This window comes from Hyaena hyaena, unplaced genomic scaffold, assembly GCF_003009895.1.
Source record: "Hyaena hyaena isolate Hyena2069 unplaced genomic scaffold, ASM300989v1 scaffold_57, whole genome shotgun sequence".
Classification (NCBI taxonomy): domain Eukaryota; kingdom Metazoa; phylum Chordata; class Mammalia; order Carnivora; family Hyaenidae; genus Hyaena; species Hyaena hyaena.
The window spans coordinates 2,196,758-2,221,478 of record NW_024080690.1 but is presented as its reverse complement, the minus strand read 5'-3'; the positions used below and the strand labels follow the sequence as shown (position 1 = coordinate 2,221,478).

General features: G+C 40.1%; 1 protein-coding gene across 1 annotated transcript in view; it reads right to left on the bottom strand.

The window, feature by feature from the left end:
- The window catches only part of ACOXL (acyl-CoA oxidase like), a 342,588-nt gene that overhangs the window by 81,010 nt on the left and 236,857 nt on the right, over window positions 1-24,721 (bottom strand). The window lies entirely within an intron of this gene.

Sequence of the window (24,721 nt, the reverse complement as noted above, 5' to 3'; positions counted from 1 at the left end):
GTCCCAAAAGATGTGATTTTCTATGTAAAAACCACTAAGGAATGTATAATAAAGCTACAAAAATGAATGAGCAAATTAAGAAACAATCACAAGATTTAAAAAAAAAATCAACTGAATTTCTATATTCTAGCAACAAACAATTGGTACTTGAAGTAAAAATGTCATTGCAATAGCATCAAAAATATGAAATACAGATACATTTTACACAGCACAGGTGATATCTGTACGTAGAGAGTAAATAACATTGCAGAGGGGTGCCTGGGTGGCTCAGGTGGTTAAGCCTCTGACTCCTGATTTGGCTCAGGTCATGATCTCACAGTTCGTAAGTTTGAATCAGGCTGACAGTGTTGGGAGCCTGCTTGGGATTCTCTCCCTCCCACTCTCTCTGCTCCTCCCCTACTCACGCATTTTCTCTCTCAAAATAAAGAAAAACTTAAAAGGAAACACTGCAGAAAGAAATTGAAAAGGACCATGCAGAGGGAGAGCTATATTGGGTTCATAGGTCAAGAAACTCTACAGCGCTAAGATGTCACTTCTCATATTGATCTATAGAGTCAGCACAATGCCAAGCAAAATCCCAGAAGACTTTTGTGTGTAAGAGGTTGACAAACTGATCATAAATTTTATATAGAAATACAGAAGACATAGAATAATCAAAACCATTTTAAGAAAAAAAAAACAAGTTGGAGGATTCACACTAACTGATTTCAAGACTTACTATTAAGCTAGGGTAAACACAACAATTTGGTATTGGAAATATAGGGGTGCTTGGATGGCTCAGTTGGTCAAGCTTCTGACTCTCAGTTTGGGCTCAGGTCATGATCTCAGTTTCATGAGTTTGAGTCCCACGTCGGGCTCTGCACTGACAGTGTGGAGTTTGCTTAGGATTCTCTCTCTCTCCTCTTTCCCTGCTCATGCTGTCTCTGTCTCTTTCAAAAATAAATAAACTTAAAAAAATAAGAGCAGAAACATAGATTAATGGGAGAAAAGAGAGAGGGTCCAGATAAAAAGCCATATATGCATGGTCAACTGATTTTCAACAAAGGTACTAAGGTAATTGAATGGGGGAATAAACAGTCTTTTCAACAGAGCTAGAAGTGAACATCTACACACACAAACAAATGGACTTCAACACTTCACACCATATCAAAAAGTTGAAGTGCCTCATAAACCTAAATGTAAAGCTAAATCTAAAAAGGTTTCTAGAAGAAACCATGGGAGAAGATCTTAATGACACTAGCATAGGCAAAGATTTTGTGAGAGAAGATGCAAAAAGTCTGAATTTTATCAAAATGAAAATTCTGTTCTTTAAAGACACTGTCAAGAAAGTGGAAAGTCAAGTAGCTGATTAGGAGAAAATATTGAAAATCACATATGTAAAAAGGATGTCTATACAGAATCTACAAAGACAGCTTATGACTCAATAGTAAGAAGACAAAATCCACTTTAGCAAATGGGCAAAAAATTTGAACAGACAATTCACTGATGAAGATAAACAAATGCCAAATAAACACACGAAACAGATTTTAGAAATGCTAATGGACACCACAATGAGAAACCTCTATCCATCCATTAGAATGGCTGAAATGAGTAAGCCTGGCAATACCAAGCTTTGGTGATGACACGGGGCAGCCAGCACTCACTGCAGGGGGGGATGGTAAAATGGCAAAATAGCAAAACGGTACAGCCACTATGGAAGACAGTCTGGTGGATTCTTATAAATAAACACACATATACCGTAGAACCCAGCCATTCCATTCCTAGCTATTTACACAAACATATGCCCATGCAGAGATCTGTATGACAGTATTCACAGAAGCTTTGTTCATAATGGAACAAATGGGAATCTATCCATATGCCTACCAATCGGTTAATGGATAAACAAATTATAGTGCAGCCATGCAAAGGAATACTACCCTACAATAAAAAGGAACAAACTATTAACACACCTGACAACTTGGACATATCTCAAATGCAAAAGACTATACACTATGCTATTCCATCTATATTGAATTATTAAAAAGGCAATCCTATAGCTGAAGAAAAATCTGTGTTTTCCAGGAGTCAGAATAGGGGGAGGGGTTTGACTCCAAAGGAGCATGAAAGAACTTTTTGGGGGTGATGGGAATACTCTATATCTAGAGTGTGCTGGTGACTATAGGACCTTTGCATTTTTCAAAACTCATTAACTGTACACTTAAAATTGGTGAATTTATATATATATATATATATATATATATATATATATATAAATATTCAGACTCCCTTGCAGCTAGAGTTAGATATGTAGCCCCCATGGCCAAGTAGAGTAGGCGGAAGTCACTGGGCAATGCTTCTGTGAAAGCTATTGTTCTCCTGATTTTAAAAAACACAGTGTGGGGGCACCTGGGTGGCTCAGTAGGTTAAGCATCCGACTTCAGCTCAGGTCAAGATCTCGTGGTCCATGGGTTCGAGCCCTGTGTGCTAACATCTCAGAACCTGGGGCCTCCTTTGAATTCTGTGTCTTCCTCTCATTCTTTGCACCATCCCCCCACTCATGCTTTTTCTCTTTCCCAAATTAAATAAACATTAAAAAAAAATTTTTAATACCGCCTGAGCTAGCATGGGCCTTTTTTTCTTGGTCCACTTCCCCTATCTCTGCTTGGAACTTACCTATCTTGTGAGCATAGGAATAGGTAAAATCACACTAAGGAGTTATAATAAGTTTCCTGTTACATATCACCACAATCCTGGTGACATAACACAACAGAAATGTATATTCTCACAGTTCTAGAGGCTAGAAGTCAAAATCAAGGTGCTGCTCGGTCTCTTCAGGGGCATCCTCACAGAGCTACTGTCCAGGCCAGGAAGGGCCAATCCTCACCACTCAGCTCACATCTCCACCTTCCTGCCGCTCCTCCTGCCTGACTTTCTGTCTTGTCTTTCAGGGGTGGGGTGGGGGCTCAAGGAGGAGGGTCTTTACATATTTTTTCTGCTTCTTATATTTTTTATGTCTTTCTTTATAAAAACCTTTGTTTTTTTCAATAATTTTTCTAATGTTTATTTTTGAGAGAGCAAGAGAGAGACAGAGCGTCAGCGAGGGAGGGGCAGAGAGAGAGGGAGACACAGAATCTGAAGCAGGCTCCAGGCTCTGAGCTGTCTGCACCGAGCCCCACGCAGGGCTCGAGCCCACAGACTGCGAGATCATGACCTGGACCAAAGTTGGATCTTTAACCAACTGAGCCACCCAGGCACCCCTTAAAACCCTTTCGATAGTTCCCTATCTCTCTCTTAATGAGTTCTTTTCGAGCCCTACTCCACCGCTTTTTCGTTCTTCTGTATCTTTAATTTTTTCTGTATTTTCTACTGTCTATATTTTTCCAATTTTCTGGGGTTTTTGTTTTTCTAGTTTTTTCTGCCCTTTCATACTTTTCCCTTCTGTTTTTCAGTCCCCCCTGCTCTTCCCGGTACCTTTTTTTTTCTGGGCTAATTCTCACCTTTCTTATGTGTTGGCACACCAAATTATTCTCCCTTTTCTCTTTAGACCTTTTTCCCCATTTTACTTGGTTTCTTCTGATTGACTTTAGGAAGGGATCCAGCCCAGCTCCACCACAGCCTCCTTCCTGAATTCTATGGTGTCCAAAAGCCCCCCAGCCTCTTCCTGCGTTAATGGCCTGATGTTGGTCAGTTCTCTACTAGTGTCTCACAGAAAGCAGGGTGTCTGGGTCAGCTCACTGGTGGTTTTCTGAACTGGGTGATTCTGTGCACCTTTGTCCTTTGAACTTGAGCTGCAATTCCAGGACAGACAGATAAACACGTATCACTCAACATCTTACTACATCCTGGGAGAACGGGCACAGTGGGACACCTTTATATCTACTGTTCCAGCTTGTTTCCCATGAGAAGGAAAAGTAGATATGCCCAAAATGCCCCAGAGAGGGCTGTGTCCTGGCTTTGGGACCCTGAAGGGAAGGGCCAGCTGTGGGGCTCATGCCTAGTCTCAGAACCTGGGTCAGTGTTTAAAACCAGGGCCCTCTGTCTACCCCCCACCCCACCCCCAGACCCCTGCCCATCCCAGCTCTGCACCAGGCTCTCCTGCACGAGAATCTCCCCTTCCCTCAGGAGATGGCAGGTGGCAGCACTGTAGGGGGTGGGTGGGACAGCCCTTGTTTAGGGAGATAAGCCCCTGGGGTGCACGGCAGGGGTTCCCATGTTTTCTTAGAGAAACCCAGCATAAGAATGATAAATGGCATGATAGGATGGAGGGGTGCAAGAACGAAGCCTTTCTGAGCACACTCATGTGCGCTGCAGTGCTTGGCTCTGTAGTAAGACATTCTGATTATACAGTAAGTCCCTGCAAAGTCCAGTAGCGGTCCCTAGATCACCCACTGGCACCTGGATGCATCTGGCTCCAAGAGCACGATCTGCCGGAGGCACTCCTGCTGGGCCTCCTTGTCCTCAGTCCCCAACAGCTTGTTCAACACAGCGGCCTTACCAAAGACATCACCCACCCTTGGTGGCCCTCATTGTTCACACAGGGGCTTCCCTTACAGACAGGCTGCTCTTCTTCCCCCGTGGTGCTGGGTGCAGGTTCTCAATAAACATGCACTGAAAGACACACATGCACATGTAACACCCACACGCGCATGCACACACACACATAATGGCTCCTCTCTACCTTGACCTATGTCCGGTCCCAGGACACATTCCCTCCCTTGCTTCAGATATTTGGAGGTACAGTTCTCTCCACCTGCCCTCTGCCTTCACCTAAGTGCCTCTTCCTGGTTCAGGAAGCCTCCCGACAGCTCCATCTCCTGAGTGTGGTCTGGGTCCCCACCAAGTGGCACATCCATCCACAGAAGGCCTTGTCACGCTGCAGTGTGAGGGCTCCTCTGACCGGGGCAGGGCTGTGACCAGCTCAGCACCCAGCATGGTGGTCAGAGTCAATGACCATGTCAAGGTGCCCCTTTGCACGGATGGATGGTCAGAGCGGACATGGACACGTGGGGACGGAGAGGAAAAGAAACTGGATTCAGAGGGCAGAAAAACAGCAAGAGGGAATTCAGTAGAGAGATCTCTGCAGAAACACAATACAAGGCTCCTGGTCCGCCTTTTCCTGCACAGCAGTTACAGAATTTCTGGGGTCATCTCTCACCTGCAGTGTCCTCCAAGCTCTAGTCTTGGACCTGGCAATAGGAACAGACCCCAAAGATGCAGTACATTTCTAGTGAAGCCCTCACTATTTTTGTCACACACACACACACACACACACACCCAGGAGTGGGGGGCCGCACATGTTTGATCTGACCTGTTTCTAAATCTCTTCCCTGCTAAGGCTTAACTGAAATTGTCAGAACATGAAATCAATGGGGTCTTGGCAAAGGGCTCCTATAATTGAATATATTACTTCCTAATTTCTCCTCCTTTTTCCTTTTTGTGTTAAATTAAGAGTCTGCTTTTCATTACTTAGCCTTTCAGAATAGAAAAAGATTGCTGGATGATACCACTCTCTTTGGTCATTTGGTATACATTTGAACTCTATGCTCCTGAAATCAATCTTGATAATTTCCAATAACAGATACATAAATAAACAAATGTTTGATACCTTCTCCCTCTCATAACCACTTCCTCATTTTAAAAGTTCCTTCTAACAGTTCTGGCGGATGGAGGAATAGAAGGGGGAAATCAGGAGGCCTTAAATAGATTTTACAGGCACCAAAGCTAGTATTTGGAGTACGATCAGCTAGAAAGATCTTGTTTCAATAATACGATCTTCACATTTAGCTGAAGACTACGTTATGGAATCTGACTGCCCTTAGTGACTGCTTAAAGCTGACATAAGGCAGAACAATGTACATTTAATATGTGAGAGAAATTAGGCCACAAGATCTTTGTTTCCTGAGTCTCTGCAGCCGCTCTGCTGGTGCCTGGCCCATCAGACAGCTGGCAGAGGCATTTTTGGGGCTGGGAGTGAAAGGCGAGGGGCAGGGCACACAGAAAGCCCAAATCCCCCGGGGGGGTGGGAGGCGTGGCGTGCTCAGAGCCCACTGCAATGTGGAACTCCTTAGGGCTCCGCACTTCTTTCTCTAGCAACGCATCCCTCCTCCCAGTCGGTGCACAGGCTGGAGCCCTCAGAGCACCTCTTACTCCAACTTTCACCTCCTCCCCCATCAACCTATCCCAAGTCTCACGGACCACCCTTCATACTCGCTGCCGCCACCCCACACTCAGGCTGCGTCTTAACTCTTCTGGGATGATGGTTACTGTGGCCTTTGAAAGGGTCACCCTCACAGTGCTGACCCCAGAATCTTCTTCCCGACACCACTGTGCTCAGGCCATAGTCCCATCACCTGCCGGGAGGTGGTAGAAGGTTCTCAGGCCTGCAAGCAGAGTACACAAGGCTCAGTGCAGTGAGGGTCTACTGGCCACCATAGTCACTCCCTTGCTGGCTACTCTAGCCCAGGATCTAGGGTGTGGACTGGCTTGATGCTCAGCCTGAACACGCCAGTAGCTCACATCCCATGCCACGCCTGGAAAGTCCTGCCCACCTCTGCCTGGGGCTGGTGTGAAATGGCACACTCTGCCACTTACCGGCAGGACTCAGCTCAGGGACATTCCATTCTGTGGGGCACCCTCACCCACAGAATGGGGTGGCCCTCCCTTTGTTCCAGACCCCTTTCACTGCACTTCGCTTTGACCTACATTACTGCTACCATCTCTCTCAGGCTGAGTTCATGGAGGATAGCCATCGTACCTCGGTCATCTCCGCAGCCCAGACTTGTAGAGTGATTGGTGTATGAAGTCACTGGGGAGCAACATCTTTCAAACAAGGAATTATTCAGTAAAAATAAAAATGTTTATAGGTCTTCTCTTTTTTTCCTAATTGCTTATTTAAATATATATCTAAAGCTCCAACAAAGCTTTTTTATTTCACTGTCACTAGGACACTTATATTTTTGGCTAACCTGTTAGGAATTCTGACACAGCACACTTTCCAGAACGTCGAGACCACCTCTGTGTGAGCTTCTTTAATTCACAATTACAAAGCTTCTGCACAGAAAAACAAATCAGCAAAATGAATAGGCAACCTACGGAATGGGAGAAAATATTTGCAAACCATCTATGTGATAAGGGGTTAGAATCCAAAATATATAAGGAACTCATACAACTGAATAGTGAAAAAAATTCTGCTTATTTAAAAAATAGGTAGAGGACCTGAATAGACATTTTCCCCAAGAAGACATACAAATGGCCAACAGACGCATGAAAAGATGTTCAGTATCACTAGTAACCAGGGAAATGCAAATGAAAACCACAATGATATACCATTTACTAGCCTGTCAGAAAGGCTGTTATCAAAAAGACAAGAGATAACAAGTGTTGGCAAGAAAAGGGAATCATTATACACTGTTGGTGGGAATGTAAAATGAATGGTGCAGCCACTGTGGAAAACAGTATGGAGTTTAATTAATCCATTTTAAATTACAAATGGAAGTACCATACGATCCAGCAAACTCACTTCTGGAGGACTGAAATCACTACCTTGCAGAGAGATCTGTGCTCCTATGTTCACTACAGGGTTATTCACACTAGCCAAGATATGGAAGCAGCCTAAGTATATGTCTATGGATGAATGGATAAAGATGTGTATATATAAACAATGAAATATTTCCCAGCCCTGAAAAGGTAGGAAATCCTGCCATTTGCAACAACATGGATGGACCTTGTAGGCTAAGTAAAATTAGTCAGACACAGAAAGACAACTACTGTATGAACTTATTTATATGTGGAACATAAAAAAGCTGATGTCACAGAAATAGAGACTAGATGGTGGCTGACAAGAGTTGGGTGGAGGAAACGGGTGAAGATGGTCAAAGGGTACCAGCTGCAGTTATAAGATGAGTAAGCTCTGGAGAGCTAAAGTAGAGCATAGTGACAACTGTTAACAATACTATATTATATGCTCAAAAGTGGCTAAAGGACTAGATCTTAAATGTCTCATGTCCCCCCCACAACTCAAAAAAAAAATACTTATGTAAGGCAATATATGTGTTGATTAACACTATTCTAGTAACCATTTCATCATACGTGTGAATCAAATCATCACATTGTACACCTTAAATTTACCCAATGTTATATGTCAATTATACCTCAATAAAGCTAGAAAAAAAAACAGTACAGACAAAATTAAAAAGAGACTGCTGTTCAGTACTCAGCCACTGACACCAAGCCAAATTCACTAATAATCAGTGTGTCATAAACCAGAAAAATGTCATTTCTATGTCATTTCATTCTTCAAACATGAGCCGAGAGCTTGGCACGTGTCCCCATGGATTTGACATTCTCTGAACCTAAATTCTGTCTTGTCCCCTTGTCCTGTCTGGGTGACTTGCCCAGCTGTCCACGACTGGGCCTTCCCCAGTACCTTAGCCAGGGTCCTGCTTCCTGTGGTCCAGCCTCCCAGACATCAAGATCTCTGGATAGAAGGTTCAGAACCTCTAAGGTGTATCTGCCTGTCTTCAGAGCCAGCTCTCAACAGCTCGCCTCTTGCCAGACTCCTGTGATCCTGGCCACTGGCCTAGATCAAAACTCATCATCTGTCAACATGCTCTCCAGATTCCATCCTGCTCGCTGGCGGGGGCACCCCCCACCGTGATTTGATATGACACAGCAAGGTGTCTAGCACAAAAATTACACTTCGTAAGTGTTGTCATTAGCCATTTCGTCTTTTCCCCAATTAGTAAATCAAGGTTCAGCAGCTGAGGCCTCCTGTTGGAAACCGATAAGTTTCCAGGTTCATGTATGAAAAGATGAGGAAGTACGTGTAATGTAAACTGCCTGCTTAAATGCTGTGAGGCACTGTTTAAGTTATACCATTAAATATTTTAATTGCAGTAAAAATGCATTCAGTCAAATGTGTCACCTGCATAAATCTTAAGTTTACAGCCTGATGATTTTTAACATCTGTATATACCCACATAGCCACCCAGACAGAGATATATAAATTTCCCATATCCCAGTTTGTTACTCCTTCCCAGGCAATACCATTCTCTCCCACTCTGGGATTCCCCATACCACCATCAACTAATTTTGCCCCTTATTAAATAAATGCCGTATGTATGGGCTCATACATTTATTAACTCCTTTGTGTCAGGCTTCTTTCACTAAACATAACATCCATGAATTCTCTCATGTTGCATGTATCAGTAGTTTATCCCTTTTTCCTGAGGAGTACAATTCCATTGTATGAATATAAAACAGCCGGTTCATCCAGTTCTCATGTTGATGGACATTTGGGTTGTTCTCATTTTGGGCTGTTATTGATAAAGCTGCTATAAATATTTTTGTACAAGTCTTTTTGCGAGCATGCTTTCATTTTCCCTTGGGTAAATACCTGGGGGCGGGCGGGGGGGGGGAGGGGGAACTGCCGGTCATAGAGTAGTATGTATTTAACCTTATAAGGAAATGCCAAACTGTTTTCTGTCATTGCCCTTTTATACTACCAACAGCGATGCACTTTCTCGTCGCTCCACATTGTGACCAGGATCGAGTGTCATCAATCATTCTAGTTCAAACCATTTCAGTGGGTGTGTCGTGGTATTTCATTGTGGTTTTAATTTCTATTTCCCTGATGACTAATATGGTTGAACAAGGTTTCATGTGCTCATTACCATTCTTTCATCTTCTTTTGTGAAGTGCCTTTTCAAGTCTTCTGTGCACATTTTTTCTTGGATTGTGTCTTTTTATTATTGTATTTTAGTTCTTCATACATTCTGGATAGAAGTCTTTTGCCAGGCACATGTATGGCAAATAATTTCTCCAAGGCTAAGGTTTGCCTTTTCGTTTTCTTACTGGAGTCTTTAGGAGAACAATTTATTTTTTAATTTTGAAAAAAAAAAATCCGGTCAATCAATATTTAATATAATGGTCAGTGCTTCTTACCTCTTTTCTAAGAAATCTTGGTTTACTCCAACTCCACAGAAATATCTTCTTTTGTTTTTCCCTTTTGCAAGTTTTATGGCTTGCATTTGCATTTAGATTCTATCATCAATTTCAAATTAACTTTTGTGTATTATACAGGGAATAAGTCAAGATTCATTTTATTCCCCCTTCAGATATCTAGTTTCCATTCAGATATCTAGTTTCTTGCACAATTTGTTGAAAAAATTACCTTTGCATCATTTAATTTCCTTTGTACCCTCATCAAAAATCAAATGAACATATATACGTGGGTCAATTATTTCTGGACTCTATGGTGTTCCATTAATCTGTTTGTCCTTATGCCAATCTGGTACCGTCTGGATTACTGGATCACTGAAACTCTGAAAACAGGTAGTACAAAGGCCTCCACATTTCTTCAGCGTTCTCATAGTTGTTTTGGTTATTTTAGGCCATTTGCATTTCCGTATGAGTTGTCACATCAGCTTGTGAGTTTCTACAAAAGTTCCTGCTGAGATGTTTGACTGAGATGGTATTGAATCTACAGACCAATTTGAGGAGAATGAACATCATAGTAATATTGAGTGTTTCCATGCACGACATGGCATATGTCTCCATTTATTGGCTTTCTTTAATTACTTTCTGCAACATTTAAAGTTTTCAAGATATAGATCTTTTAAAAAAATTTTTTTTAATGTTTTATTTATTTCTAGGAGAGAGAGAGAGAGACAGCGCGAGCAGGGGAGGGTCAGAGAGAGAGGGAGTCAGACTGAAACAGGCTCCAGGCTCTGAGCTGGCAGTCAGCACAGGGCCAGACGCGGGGCTCAAACCCACGAACCGCGAGATCATGACCTAAGCGAAAGTCAGACGCTTAACCGACTAAGCCACCCAGGCGCCCTCAAGATATAGATCTTGCATTGCTTGAATTTTTAGTGTTAAATATATTCCTAAGAATTCATGTTTTTTTAATGATATCATAAATTTTATTTTTACATTTTGTTTTCAAATTGTTTATTGATGTTATGTAAAAATAAAATTGATTTTGGATATTGAGTTTGTATCCTGTACAGTATCGATTTATTAGCTCTAGTAGTATTTTGGGTTTTTCTCTTTTTTGGTAAATTCTCTCATTTTCCATGTAAACAATTATTTCATCTGCAAATTAAGACAGATTTATTTCTTCCCTTACAATCTTTAAGTCATTTCTTTTTCCTGTCTTGTTGCACAACTAGAATATCCAGTGTAATGTCAAATAGAAATGGTAAAAATGAACTTTCTTGCCTTGTTCTCTATTGTTAGGAAAGTGTGCAATACTTCTCCATTAGATATGATGTCAACTATAGGTTTATTATAAATGTGCTCTTTCAAAATTGAGGAAACCGCTTTCTATTCCTAGTTTGCTAAGACTTTTTATGCATGAATTTGTGTTGGATATTACCAAAATTCTTTTCTGCACCATATAATCCTGTAATTTTTCTTCTCTATTTTGTCAATATTGCAATTTTCATTGACAAACATATTTGAAAGTTAAATCAAACTTGCATTCCTAGAAAAAACAGCACTTGATGATGTATTTTCTTTTATATACTGCTGGATTCGATAATTAATATTTTATTATACATTTCTACTTATATTCTTAAAGAATATTGACTTATAATTTTTTTTGGTAATGTACTTATTAGTTCTTGGTATCATCAGTCATATGGTTTTTGAAAGAGTTTTGTGTAAGACTGGTATTTTTTTATCTTTAAATTCTGATAAGATCTAACAGAGGAACCATCTGGACCTGGAACTTTCTGGAATGTTCCCATTACAAATTAAATTCATTTAATAGGTATTTTTAGATCTTCCATTTTTTTGCTTGCTTTTGAAAGTTGTATTTTTCCAGGAGTTTGTTCTAAGTTCTTGAATTTATTTGCATAAAACTGTTCATAATATTCCCTTTTTTGTATTTTTAACATCTATCCTGTATGTTACAATGTCTCCTTTTTCATTTTTACTATTGTTAGTGCTTGGTCTCTTTTTCTCTTGATCTTAATAGGGATCAATCAGTTTTATCAATCATTTTAAAGAGTACACTTTTAGATTTCTTGATTTCTTCTATAGCTTGTTTCCTACTTTATTAATTTCTTCCTAATATTTATTGTTACCTTTATTATACTTATTTTGCTCTTCTTTTTCTACCTTCTTAAGGTAGAAGCTTATGTCATTTATTTAAAACTTTTTTTTACTTTCTAAGATAAATATTTCAAGTCATAAATTTCCCTGTAAGGAAATTTACTACACCCTACAAAATTTGATATGCTGTGTTTTCATTATCATTTGGTTTGAAATATTTTCCAATTCCCATAATGATTCCTTCTTTGATTCACAGATTATTAAGAAATGTGTTGCTTAGTATTCATATATTTGGGAGATTTTCCAGATATCTTTTTGCTATTGATCTCTAATTTAATTCCATTTTTGATAGAAAAGACATTCTGTATTTTAATCGTTTAAAAAGTTTATTGACTGACATTATTGAGACTTATCTTATGGACAGCACTGTAGTCCTGGGTGTAGTTTTCAATAAATGTCTATAAATCCTAAATAGGTCAAGTTAAATGATGATGTTGTTCACAGTCGTGTAGTTGTACTGAATTTCTGTCAATGAGTTCCATGATTTACTAGATTTGTCTGTTCCTCCTTTGAGTTCTGTCCATTTCTGCTTCAAGTATTTTAAATGTTTGTTATGGTACATATCTATTTCAGGCTATTCTCTCTTCTTGAAGCAGTAACCTTTAAGTCATCATGAAATGACCCTCTTGATCCTTGGCAATAATCTTTGTCTTAAAAGTTTGCTGTATCTGATATTAATATAGGGTTTCTTATGTTTTAGCTGCATGCTATATCCTTTTCTTGTCTCTCTTTACCTTTAAAGCATATAGATGGAATTGTATTATTTTTAGCCCTCTGTGACAATGTTTGCCTTTCCATTGGAATGTTCAGTCCATTTACATGTCATGTAATAACTGATTGTGTTGAGTATAAGTCTACTTGCAGTCTATCTCGTTAAGTCTTTAATTTTTGTTCCTCTTTCTATGACTTCTTCTGGATTCACTCAAGAGTTTTCTTTTTGTCTCTGTCTACCTTCTCTATTACAATATGTATTCTTCACTTATAATAGTCTGCTTTTAATTAATAACATTCATGTGTAAGAACCTTATAATGATATAATTCCATGTATACTACATCCCCTCCTTTTGTGCTATTGTTGCCATGTATTTTGCTTTTATGTACTTTGTAAACCCTAAATAATTATAATTATTTTTGCTTTAAATGGCCAATTGAATTATAAAATATTTAGTATAAGAAGGAAAATTGCCATTAATATTTACCTATACATTTTGCATTTTCAGTGTACTTTACTTGGATTTGAATCCCCATGTAATTTTGCTTTCTTCAGCTTGGAGAAGTTTCCTTAGCATTTCTTTAAATTCAGGTCCCTGGTAACACTTCTTTCAGCTATCCCTTACCTGAAAATACCTTCAATTCATTTTTGATATATGTCTATGTTGGATCTAGAACTCCAGGTAGACAGCTCTATTTCTTTCTTCTTTTTTTTTTTTTTCTTTCAGCAGTCCTTTAGAGAGATCTTTTGCATTGGCTTCTGATCCTGTGGTTTCTAATGAACGTCAGTCCTCATTCTTATCATTGCTTTCTTACATCCCTTCTGTAGCTACTTTTATAATAATTTATTCTTTATCTTTGGTTTTCAGACATCTTTGGTTTTACTATGATATGCTTCTGTTTTTTATGTTTGTTTTTTAATCCTCTCTGCTTGAATCTTGCTGAGTTTTTATTTTTACTTTTTAAATTTTTTTATGACCTTGTATTAATTTTTTTTTTTACAAATAGTTTATTGTCAAGTTGGTTTCCATATAACACCCAGTGCTCATCCCCACAAGTGCCCTCCTCTATGCCCATCTCCCCCCTCCCCCCCTCAACACCCATGAGTCCTCAGTTTGTTCTCAGCATTCAAGAGTCTCTCATGGTTTGCCTCTCTCCCTTTCCCCCACCATTTCCCCCCTTCTTCTCCCCCATGGTCCTCCGTTAAGTTTCTCCTAATCCTCCTATACGTGCAAACATATATTTGTCATTCTCTGCCTGACTTATTTCGCTCAGCATAACACCCTCAAGGTCCATCCATGTTGCTACACGTGGCCAGATTTCATTCTTTCTCATTGTCATGTAGTACTCCATCGTATAGATAAACCACATCTTCTTGATCCATTTGTCTGTTGATGGACACTTAGGCTCTTTCCCTGTTTTGGCTATTGTTGAGAGTGCTGCTATGAACATGGGGGTACATGTGCTCCTATGCATCAGCATTTCTATATCTCTTGGGTAAATTCCTAGCAGTGCTATTTCTGGGTCATAGGGGAGTTCTATTGTTAATTTTTTGAGGAACCTCCACACTATTTTCCAGAGGGGCTGCACCAGCTTACATTCCCACCAACAGTGTAGGAGGGTGCCCGTTTTTCCACATCCAAATCATGTGGAGTTTTTAAATTAAAAACATTTTTAATGTTTATTTTTGAGAGACAGACAGAGAGACAGAGACAGAGACAGAGTGTGAGCAGGGGACGGGCAGAGAGAGACAGGCAGACACAGAATCTGAAGCAGGCTCCAGGCTCTGAGCTGTCAGCACAGAGCCCAATGTGGGGCTTGAACTCATGAACTGCAATATCATGACCTGAGCTAAAGTCCGATGCTTCACCTACTGAGCTACCCAGGTGCCCCTTGCTGAGCTTTTTGGATGTACATGCTGTCATTAAAAAAAAATTTTGGCTAATACTTTTTTTGTTCTGTTCTCTGTCATCTTCTTCTGAGACTCCAATTATGTTTTTATTAGAGTATCTGATCTTGTCCCACAGGTTATTGAGACTCTGTTCATTTTATCAATCTTTATTTCTGTGCTTTAGTTCAAATTATTTTTATTGATTTGTCTTCCGGTTCACTGATACTTCCCTGTGTTCTGTCCAATCTGTTGTTAATCTGTAATCTCATCCAATTAATTTATTGATAATATTATAGTTTTTAGTTTTGTCCATTTAGTTCTTTCTTCTTAACAATTTCCAAAAGTCTTTTGAAATTTCAATGTATTCTATCTCACCCATTCTTTAATAAATTCACTGTATGTTTTGAAAAGCCCTTTTTCTTCTAATTTCAACATCTGGGTCATTTGGGGCTGTCTTTTTTTAGTTACTGGTTTTTCTCTTGATTATGCATTACATGTTCTTATTTCTTCACATGTGTGATAACATTCTATTGTATATTGGACAATGTGAATAATACTCATTCTAGATCCTGTTATCTTCTTCTAAAGAGTGCTGAGTTTTTTTTGGTTTGTTTTGCTTTGTTTTGTTTCCCAGCATGAGTTAGATCACTAGGATATAAACTAGAATTTGTGGAGGCTGTTTTATGCTTTTTCAGAAAGAATATTTTTGGTTTTGCCTTTAGTCTGTTTTAATTTTACCTTTAGTGCTTGGGTGAATCTCTTTTCCTGGGACTTAGTCTTATACATTAGGTATGGCCCTCCTAAGGCTTCAGTGGAAAGCCCCTTGACTTTGTCTTACTTTTCTAACTTGGCAGGATTCAAACTACAAATTTTGCTTCCTATGTAGTAGGCAACAGTTGAATTCTCTGCTCAGCTCTATAAGCCCTCCAGATTAAAAATCCCTTGAGTTCTTTGGGGTCTTGCATATCCATGCATATGTCATATGTGAGTCAAGGATTTGAGTAATGTCATACACATATTTTGAAGTTTCCTTCTCTGTGGTTCATTCCTTGTTTTGGATTTTTCTCTTTGATTTTCAGTCTTTCTGAAACTCAACTCCATCTGCCGAACTCCGCATGACATTAAGATTGAAGTTTCCATGTGAGAACTTCCTCTGTAACCTAAATGCAGGAAAAGGCTTTCTAACTGCCAGTTAAAATTCAGAGATGATAAAAACAAATATTTCTACATTTAACTACATAAAAGTTATTTTTTTTTTTCTTTTTGCATGGCAAAAACCACCATGAACAGTTGAAAGACAAGTGACAAACTGGGAGAAAAATTTTGCAGTGGGACAAAGGGCTAAGATTCTTAATATAGAAAGTAGTCTTAAAAATGGATGGACAAACCACATCTTCTTGATCCATTCATCTATACCATGGAATACTAGATGGCAATGAGAAAGAATGAAATCTGGCCATGTGTAGCAACATGGATGGACCTTGAGGGTGTTATGCTGAGCAAAATAAGTCAGGCAGAGAAGGACAAATATCATATGTTTGCACGTATAGGAGGATTAGGAGAAACTTAACGGAGGACCATGGGGGAGAAGAAGGGGGGAAATGGTGGGGGAAAGGGAGAGAAGCAAACCATGAGAGACTCTTGAATGGTGACAAAAACTGAGGACTGATGGATGTGGGGGGAGGGGGGGATGGGCATGGAGGAGGACACTTGTGGGGATGAGCACTGAGTGTTATGTGGAAACTAATTTGACAATAAACTATTTGTAAAAAAAAAAAAAAATGGATGGACAAAAGACCAAAAGCCCTATGGATAAATGGAAAAATGATATGAATAGACAATGCATGAAAAATAGGTTAAAATGGCCCTCACACTGATAAAAAAAAACTGTTCAAACTCACTCACAGTTAGAGAAATGTAAGTTAGACCAAAACAGAGATACCATGGCGGGAGGGCGGCGGGTGGAGGAGCATGAGAATAGGTTCTGTTGATGAGGCTGTGAAAAAATGAACATTACCTGGTGGTGAGGGTGGGGGGTAGGGATGCAAAATGGTACAACTCTTCTGAAACAGAATTCGACAACACCCAACCAAACTACAGATACACTTAGTTTGGGCCTGGTGATCAAATTTCAAGAAATCTTCCCTGAAGATACACATTCAGCTGTATTAAAAGTTATATGCATACGGCTATTCCCTGTAGCATTATTTCCAGTTGAAAAACATTGAGAGGAAGATTAAATGCCCATGTAACAGAGAAGGGCTACAGAGGCTATGACACATCCAAGGCGTATTATTCTGCTATCATTAAAAAAAAATGAGATAGATCTCTATGAAGTGATATAGAGTAATTACCAAGACATGCCACTGCTAAGTGAGGAAAAAAAGTCTAGAAGAGTATCTACGGCATGCTATCCTTTATGTAACAGAGAAAGCAGTATAAGAAAACACACATGTTCCTGCATATTGGGCAGAGAGAAATAAAGAAAAGATAAGCCAAAAACTAAATAAAAATAAAAAGGACACCTATAGGAGTATGGAGAGGGAAAAAAGAAGCAATAAAAAATGGGATGAGTATACCTTTCTAAAAGCTTTAAGTCCTAGAAACTTAGCAGTGCTTCACATTAGCTACACCATGAATGGCCTAAAATCAACCAGTAGAAAGACCCCAAAGTAGGAACAAAAAGGAACAAATGAACTTCTATAACAAGCAAATAGTATAATCTCACTAAAGGATGTAGAAAAGGAAACAAAATAAAAGTAAATTTGGAAATACTATTTTGTTTAGATACCATATGCTAAAAGAATACTATATTCTAGTTAGTAAATGTGCTTCTCGCAGAGCTATGGGTTAGCAATTCTGAAACTACTTACTGTGTATACTAAGGAAGATGAAATAAGTAAACACATATTAGACAATGAAAGCCAGGTTTCTCAGTGTCTCCCAGGAAGAAGTTACAAATAGGAAAGAGGGAAGGCTAGAATCAACCTTGTGGTTTTGGATTGGAATCAGAGATACCAGTATAAGCTCATGGTTTACACACACATATAGGGCTGTGGGAGAACGTGTGAGTTAGTAAACATACATTTATTTCCTAGCTTAGAACAGCTAGAAGCCGTGACACCCCAATAATAATTAGCACACCCAGCAACCAGGTACTGGTTTGTAATTCCATTTTCCAATAAAAGGAAGCAGGGTTTCTTGGAAAATGATTATATGTCTGGCAGGGAAAATACAAGATATGATACATTTTGTGGTAAGAGAAAATAAGGAAGTGCTTACCAAAAAAGAGAATAGTGACATATCAAAGGGACATCAGGAATAAGTGGAAGGGGCTCTCAATGGCCAAAATGGACCAATTTGAGTAAGAAAATAAATAATGATAGTATCAGATTGTAGCCCAAACATAGACTAGATATCGATGAGTCTATACTGATAATTAGTAACAATTAATTGTATAAATAAGTAGTTGCAGGAGAAGGGACAGTTCTTGGTTCTAATTAACTAATGAATTGAGATGAGGGAAACAGAAATTTCCCACTAGGCAGACACCATAGTGTTAATTGTTTCCAGGAAGATTCACAGATGGACAGGGGTAAAAGTTTGAGGAAAAACAGGATATCTACACCATCAAATATCTTTGCTCTTGGTCACTGTGTTACCTTGAAGAAAACACTAGCCTTCTTCATTCTCAGGTTGCCTGTCTGTAAATGAGTGGGTTTGACTAGTTCACCCTGAGGGACCCCTCTAGCTCTCATACTCCAAAGGAAAGGATCACCCCTCCCAGGTAGTAGTCAGGGATACAATTTCCTTTTCCTTTCCTTTCTCTTCACTTTCCCTTCCCTCTTTTCTTTCCACCCCCTCCCCATACTAGGTTTCCCTAGGAAGAGAATTTAGGGTGCTCTCTACAAGAGAAAGGTGGAGTAAGTCAGAAGTGAGGGGAAAAAGAGAAATGCAACTGGGTTGCTACAGGGTAAAGAAAGTAAGAGAGGAAAACATCACGGAACAGAAACATTTCCTATGAGCAGCAACAACAGAGAGGAAAGGGCTACGCTAAAGCTCGGGAGCACTCTCCACCTGGGAAGCAGGTGGAGTCAGCCTCAGGTCTCCCTGCCCGTCCACTCTGCAATCTCTCCAGACCAACATCTACCCTCTCCTAGCCACCATGTATAGCTTACTGTGTCCAACGCAATCAGTTACCCTTTCCCTTTCTCTGGAGTTGCAGGACTTTAAGCCTTATCTCTCACTGAGAAATGGGCATAGGCTCCCCACTAAAGGAATTTCAAGCACCAGTCAGCAGAGAGGGAGCCCCACTTCTGCACAGGTGGCCTTTGCATAGGCAGGACCCACGCTCCAAAGATACAAAGGCCCCTCCATCAGATCGTCCTGGTCGTCTGATCATTTCCCCAATTCAACTTGACCACAGGAGTAAGAAGATGCATCAATATCAATGCAAAGTATGAACTCAGGAAATTTGGTTTCTAATCCTGTTTCCTATCTTTGAATGGAACAAAGCTCTTGGCATTTCTGTGCTATGAGATTCTTAGTAAAACATCTGCTATTCAGGCCACTGTATTGGCTTTTAAAAATGTAACAGACACAACCCAGCTGCTGTTACTTTCTGTTCCCTCTTCCTGCCCTCAAGCTCTCAGAGAAGAACAAGCGGACCGGCACCAGAGTTTTTCCTCTTTCTGGGCTTGTCAACAATAGCATTTCCAAGATCCTCTATGGATCTACCAGCTACCCGGTGACCAAAACTCCCGAAGACCTCTGACTGATGGAGATTATGACAGCTCTTCCTGCTGCACGTGCCACGTGTATGCCGTCCAACATCCAACACAGCTCCCATTTGGCACAGACAAGAACTCAGATAAGATTCCAAACCCCAACCTGGTGACTTGAGCAAAGATGCTATCAGTCTAAAATTATAGCAACAACAACAAAACAGCTGGCATCATCTGTTAGAAAGGCAGTCTTGACAGAAGTACTCTGGCTTTATTATGTTTTAAAGATCTAAATGAAGAGTTTTAAAGGCACACACACACATATGCACACACACAAGCAGTCAGGTGACCCACGTCTACAATAAAAGCTGTAGTCAGAAAGCTCTAGAAAGCCACATCTCTGATAATCTTATTTCCCACCTCCACCGATTCTTCTCCATCGAAACTGCAAACTCTGAACAAGGAAAAATAACCTAGGGTAGTTGTTTCCAAGTTAGTTTACTGCCCCTGGATTTTGAGGATGATTCATAAGGTTCATTTGCAGACTACTTCCCTTTTCCCTTTAACTCAGGCTTGCAGTGTGGCGGAGGGCACCATGAATCAGATTTTGAAAACCACACTTTCCCAGGGGACCCTTACGCACCCTGAAGTGGGGTACTACCAGTGTGGTGCAAGAGGTTACAGGTGCTAAGAGATGGAACATCAGCTCCCAGTTAACTAGGACTACCACCTGATCTGGAGTCTCATCCCTCTACCCACTCAATTTTTCTCATGCATATTTGGAAATAAGTAGTCATTTGTTAAACATATTGATTATGGAGGGTCTATATTTTCACCATAGCTTTTTCCCCATACAAGGACAGAAGTCCTTAATAGAATATTCTCAAAGGGACAAGCCATTGTTTATTAGTTTATGTTTTCTTCCCACTAATGGGAAAACGGTTCAGCAACCTTGATGAGCAAGATTTGCAGCACGATTTTGGAAAATTGGAGAAGTGGGGCTTCCAAAGAAAGCTATGGGGCTCTGCTCTCTTCATGGCCACCAGCACAAGGAAGGACACCTCCTCGTCCTATTTTCAGTTTAATTCTGGGTAGGACGCAGATAGGCTCTCTAATGTGAGAAGAAGGGTTGGCCAAGTAACTCTAAAATTAAAAGAGCATTGCAAAAATTTAAGAAGAAAAGCAGATTTCTGAAGCCCATTCATTTTTTCACCCCTTTAAAAGATTCCGAACCAAATCACATGGTTATTTTTACAAGATCTCAGCTTTCTAGATGAAATCATCCACCTCTGGACACTGTCCAAAGACTACTGTCACGGCTCCATGTGGGTTAGATGTTCAAATTGCTGAACAGATTGTTTTTATTTCAAGATACACCAAATTAATGTACGTGGGGATAAGCCAATATACAGTTAGCTGAATAAACAGCTGAGTCAAAAATACAAACAAAGATATAGAAGTCAACATTCTCTAAACTTGTACGTTTGGTATAATGTAGCACTTATTTTCATTTTGCCGTGGGCTAAAACTAGTGGACTTGTCCCAAGGCAGAAGCATATCTTAACAATTTGTGGTCTTCCCCAACTTAAGCCCTAGAAAATTGTTCTGCTCCATGAATGTTTAAATTGACCGTTAAAATGGTTACATTCATGATAGCAGCTAAGATAATTAACATGAGAGCAAGGTTTATCATTTTTTTAAAAAATTATTTTCTTTTTTGGACATATTCTACCTTCTTCCATCCTTGCAGCAAGTTCGTATTATGTCTACTCTTATTATCTCAATGTATAGATATAGAAGCAGAGGCTCAGAAGCAGTAAAATATATTCATCTGGTTCTAAAACCCTTGTATCTCCTTGCCACACCACATGTCTTTTTTTTTTTTTTTACGTTCAGAAAACACGTGTGTGCAAAGGTTTTCTTTTCTCAAAATTAGAAAACCGATACTCGTGAACAATTTGCTCTCTTGCAGAGAACAATTACAAGCAAAAAATGGTTCTGAAAATTTAGTAAGTCCCAGAGAGCATCTAAATATCGTCCTGAAAACAGAATAAAAAGTAGGTGTTTTACAGTGGACCTATTTTTCTAATGTCGGTAAAATACAAATATAAAGAGAAGATGACAGACTCCCAAATCCTGAAGATAAAAAAAGTTAGAAAAAGTGTTAGAAAAATGAGTGTGGAGAAATGCGCAGCTGGGGAAGGACAATCTGGTTCAACATTTGTGGGGGACAATGTGGCAGTATGTAAAGCCTAAAAACTGCACACTGTTAAGAATGTTCCTTGTGGCACTGTCTATAATATAAACTGAAAAACAAGAAGCATTTAGAATATTGTACAATCATGCTCTTATTGACAAAGAAAGAATGCCATCTCATTTTATTAAATGGAAATATTGATGAAAACGTTACAATCTCCTTTTGTATTTTGTTTCAAAAAATGTGTGTATCAATGCCAAAGCTATTAAACGATTTTTGCTTGCAGATGTCATATTAGTTATCTATTGCTGTACAACAGATTATCTCCAAATTTAGCATCTTAAAAAAACTTTTGTTATCTGACATGGCTTTTGAGGGTTAGGAATCTGGGCATGTCTTGATTGGGTGTTTCTGGCTCAGGCTCTCAGGAGGCTATGGTCAAGTTGTTGACTGCCCTAGCCCCTGCCATCTCTGAAGATCTGAACACGGCTGCAAGAGGCACGCCCATGCTCATTCACATAGCTTTTGGCAAGATGGTTCAGTTCTTTGCCAAAGTTCTTGTGCATGACATTGTTTCCCCCAGAGCGAGGGACAGATGGAGAGAGAGAAGCTAAGACAGAAGCCATGGTGTCTTTTTAACACAATCTCAGAAGAGACATCCCATTACTTCGACCGTATTCTATTGGTTACACAGACCAGCTCTGGCACCATGTATAAGGATGGGACGGGCAGGAGGCAGGGATCCTTGAAGGCCATCTTGAATTCTATCACAGCCCATCCTCATCCCTTCCCAAGGGCCACAAAAATCTCATCCCATTACAGCAGCGGTTCCGATTCCGAACCCAGAATCCCATCATCTAAGTCTAGTCTGGGTGCAGATTAGGTTTCCCAGATGTCACTCCTTAAGTACAGTTCCTTTTGATTTGAAGGCTTGTAAAGAGTCAAGTTATCTGTTTCTGGCTCTGCACGGCCAATATACAGTAGTGGGAGAAGGCTGGGTAACCACTGTGCATATTCTTGCTCAAAAGGGAAGAAAATGGGAGGAATAAAGGGGTCAGTGATCCATAGAAATTCTGAAATCCAGTTGACTGAATGTCAAAAGTTTTTAAATTAAGATTCGGTCCTACCCAGGTCCAGCAGTTTTTATTCTCCATGGCCCTTGGTTCTTCCTTCTGTGGCATTCTTTCCATTATCGTGAAAGGGCCACATCTTTGTGACTGAGTAGTTTTCTCAGCCTGCTCCCAGCTTGGGGAAGTTTCGTGGCTCAAAGGCTCTATTCATTTTGTGCTATCTCTGTACCTTTCAGCACAAACTGAAAAAATGTGGCTGATATAATTCTCTTAGAAACTTTATACATCTTTTGTGAATCCTTTGTGAATCTTTTGGGGGTTCAGTCCATTAGATAAAAAAATCCACAAAACTCCTTGAGATAGGCCTTCAGGGAGTGGAGAAGGCTAAAGAAGGATGCCCTTTAAAAGCACCCTAGAAGGCTATAGTTGGATTGAAAAGATCCGTGAGGCATACCCTTAATCTCTTCAGAGGGCCTTTTGCCCTACTGAAGACCCATCTTTGATCTTTCTCAGTTCTTAAAAGGATTTCACTTACATCTTGGGCTTTGTCTTTAGACCATGCATTCCTGAGAGTGCTCTGGATTATATCGTTGCTCTGAAGCCATCTTCTATGTTTCTTTTGGGTAGGATTAAGTCTTCCAAAACTACAAATTGAAGCACTAATCCCCAGTATCTGTGAATGACACCTTATTTGGAAATAGGGTCTTTGCAAGTTAAGATGAGGTCATACTAGGAGTAGGGTCGGCCTTGGTCCTTATGACTCGGTGTCCCCATAGGAAGAACAGAAGACAAAGACAAACAGACTGAAGAATGCCACATGGTGACAGAAGCGGAGATTGGAGTGATGCAGAGACAAGCCAAGGAACACCAGTTGCCAGGAGCCACCACTGTGGTACTTTGTTACGGCGGCCACAAGAAACAAATTACAATACGGCGAACCTGGGAATCTTCAAAACCACAGCAAGTCTTAGTTCCTTCCTGCTAAACACAGTTTCCCTCAGCTTCTCTCTGTCTTTCGGCATGTACTCTAAGCAGCCAGAAGAAAGCAGGCACTGTGGACACTTTCAGGCGATGACATATGTTTTCTACTTTCCGTGTCCCTGCAGACACACCAGCGTTGCTAAAGCTCTGCCGCTGCATAGGAAGAATCCCCCTTCGTCCAGCTTCCAATAATGTTTCCTCGCTTTCCTGTTAAGTCCTCATCCACAGCTTTATCCCAGTCCAAATGGCTTCTACGAACCATTTCTTCAAGGCATTTGAAGCTTCTACTAAAACCCTTCCCTAAGCTCACTGCCTGGTTCCAAGACCACACCCACATTTTGAGTTCTTGTTACATTGTCATTTAGCTTGAGGTGCCCCAAATCTGTGTGAGGTACCTATTACTCTGTAGGACACTGCATGCAAATGTAACAGATTAAAACAAATACTCATTATGCACATAGTTTCTGAAAGCAGGAATGCAACAGCTGCTTAGCAGGGCAGTTCTGACCCCATGCATCTCCAGGTTTCCCACAGAGTGGTTGATCCAAGACAGAGAGAGAGAATGAGTAACAGAGTGACCAACACGGAAGTCACCATTTTTTTTTAGTAACCTAATCTCAGAGGGGACACGTTATCACCTCAGCTGTGTGTCACGCAGATCAATTCTGGTACAACATGGGAAAGGACTACACAAGGGTGTGACTAGCAGGAGGGGAAGATTCCTGGGGGTACACTGGAAGCTGGCTACCGCAGATACATGCTATTTGGCACATACAAGTTCACATTTGTAGTATCGTCAGTTGGGCTGTGTACTGTTCCATACTTTTGAATTTTTCTTTTTAAGATCAACATCATTAACTGTTATGAGGTGAATTATGATTCCTCCAAAATCTATACTTGAAAGTCTCCATCTGCAGCACCTCAGAATGTAATGATATTTGGAGATTAAGTCTTTATAGAGGTGATGAAGTTAAAATGAGGCCATTAGGATGGGGCCCAATCCAGTCTGCCTGATATCATTAGAAGAGGAACAGACACCAGAAAGGGCATA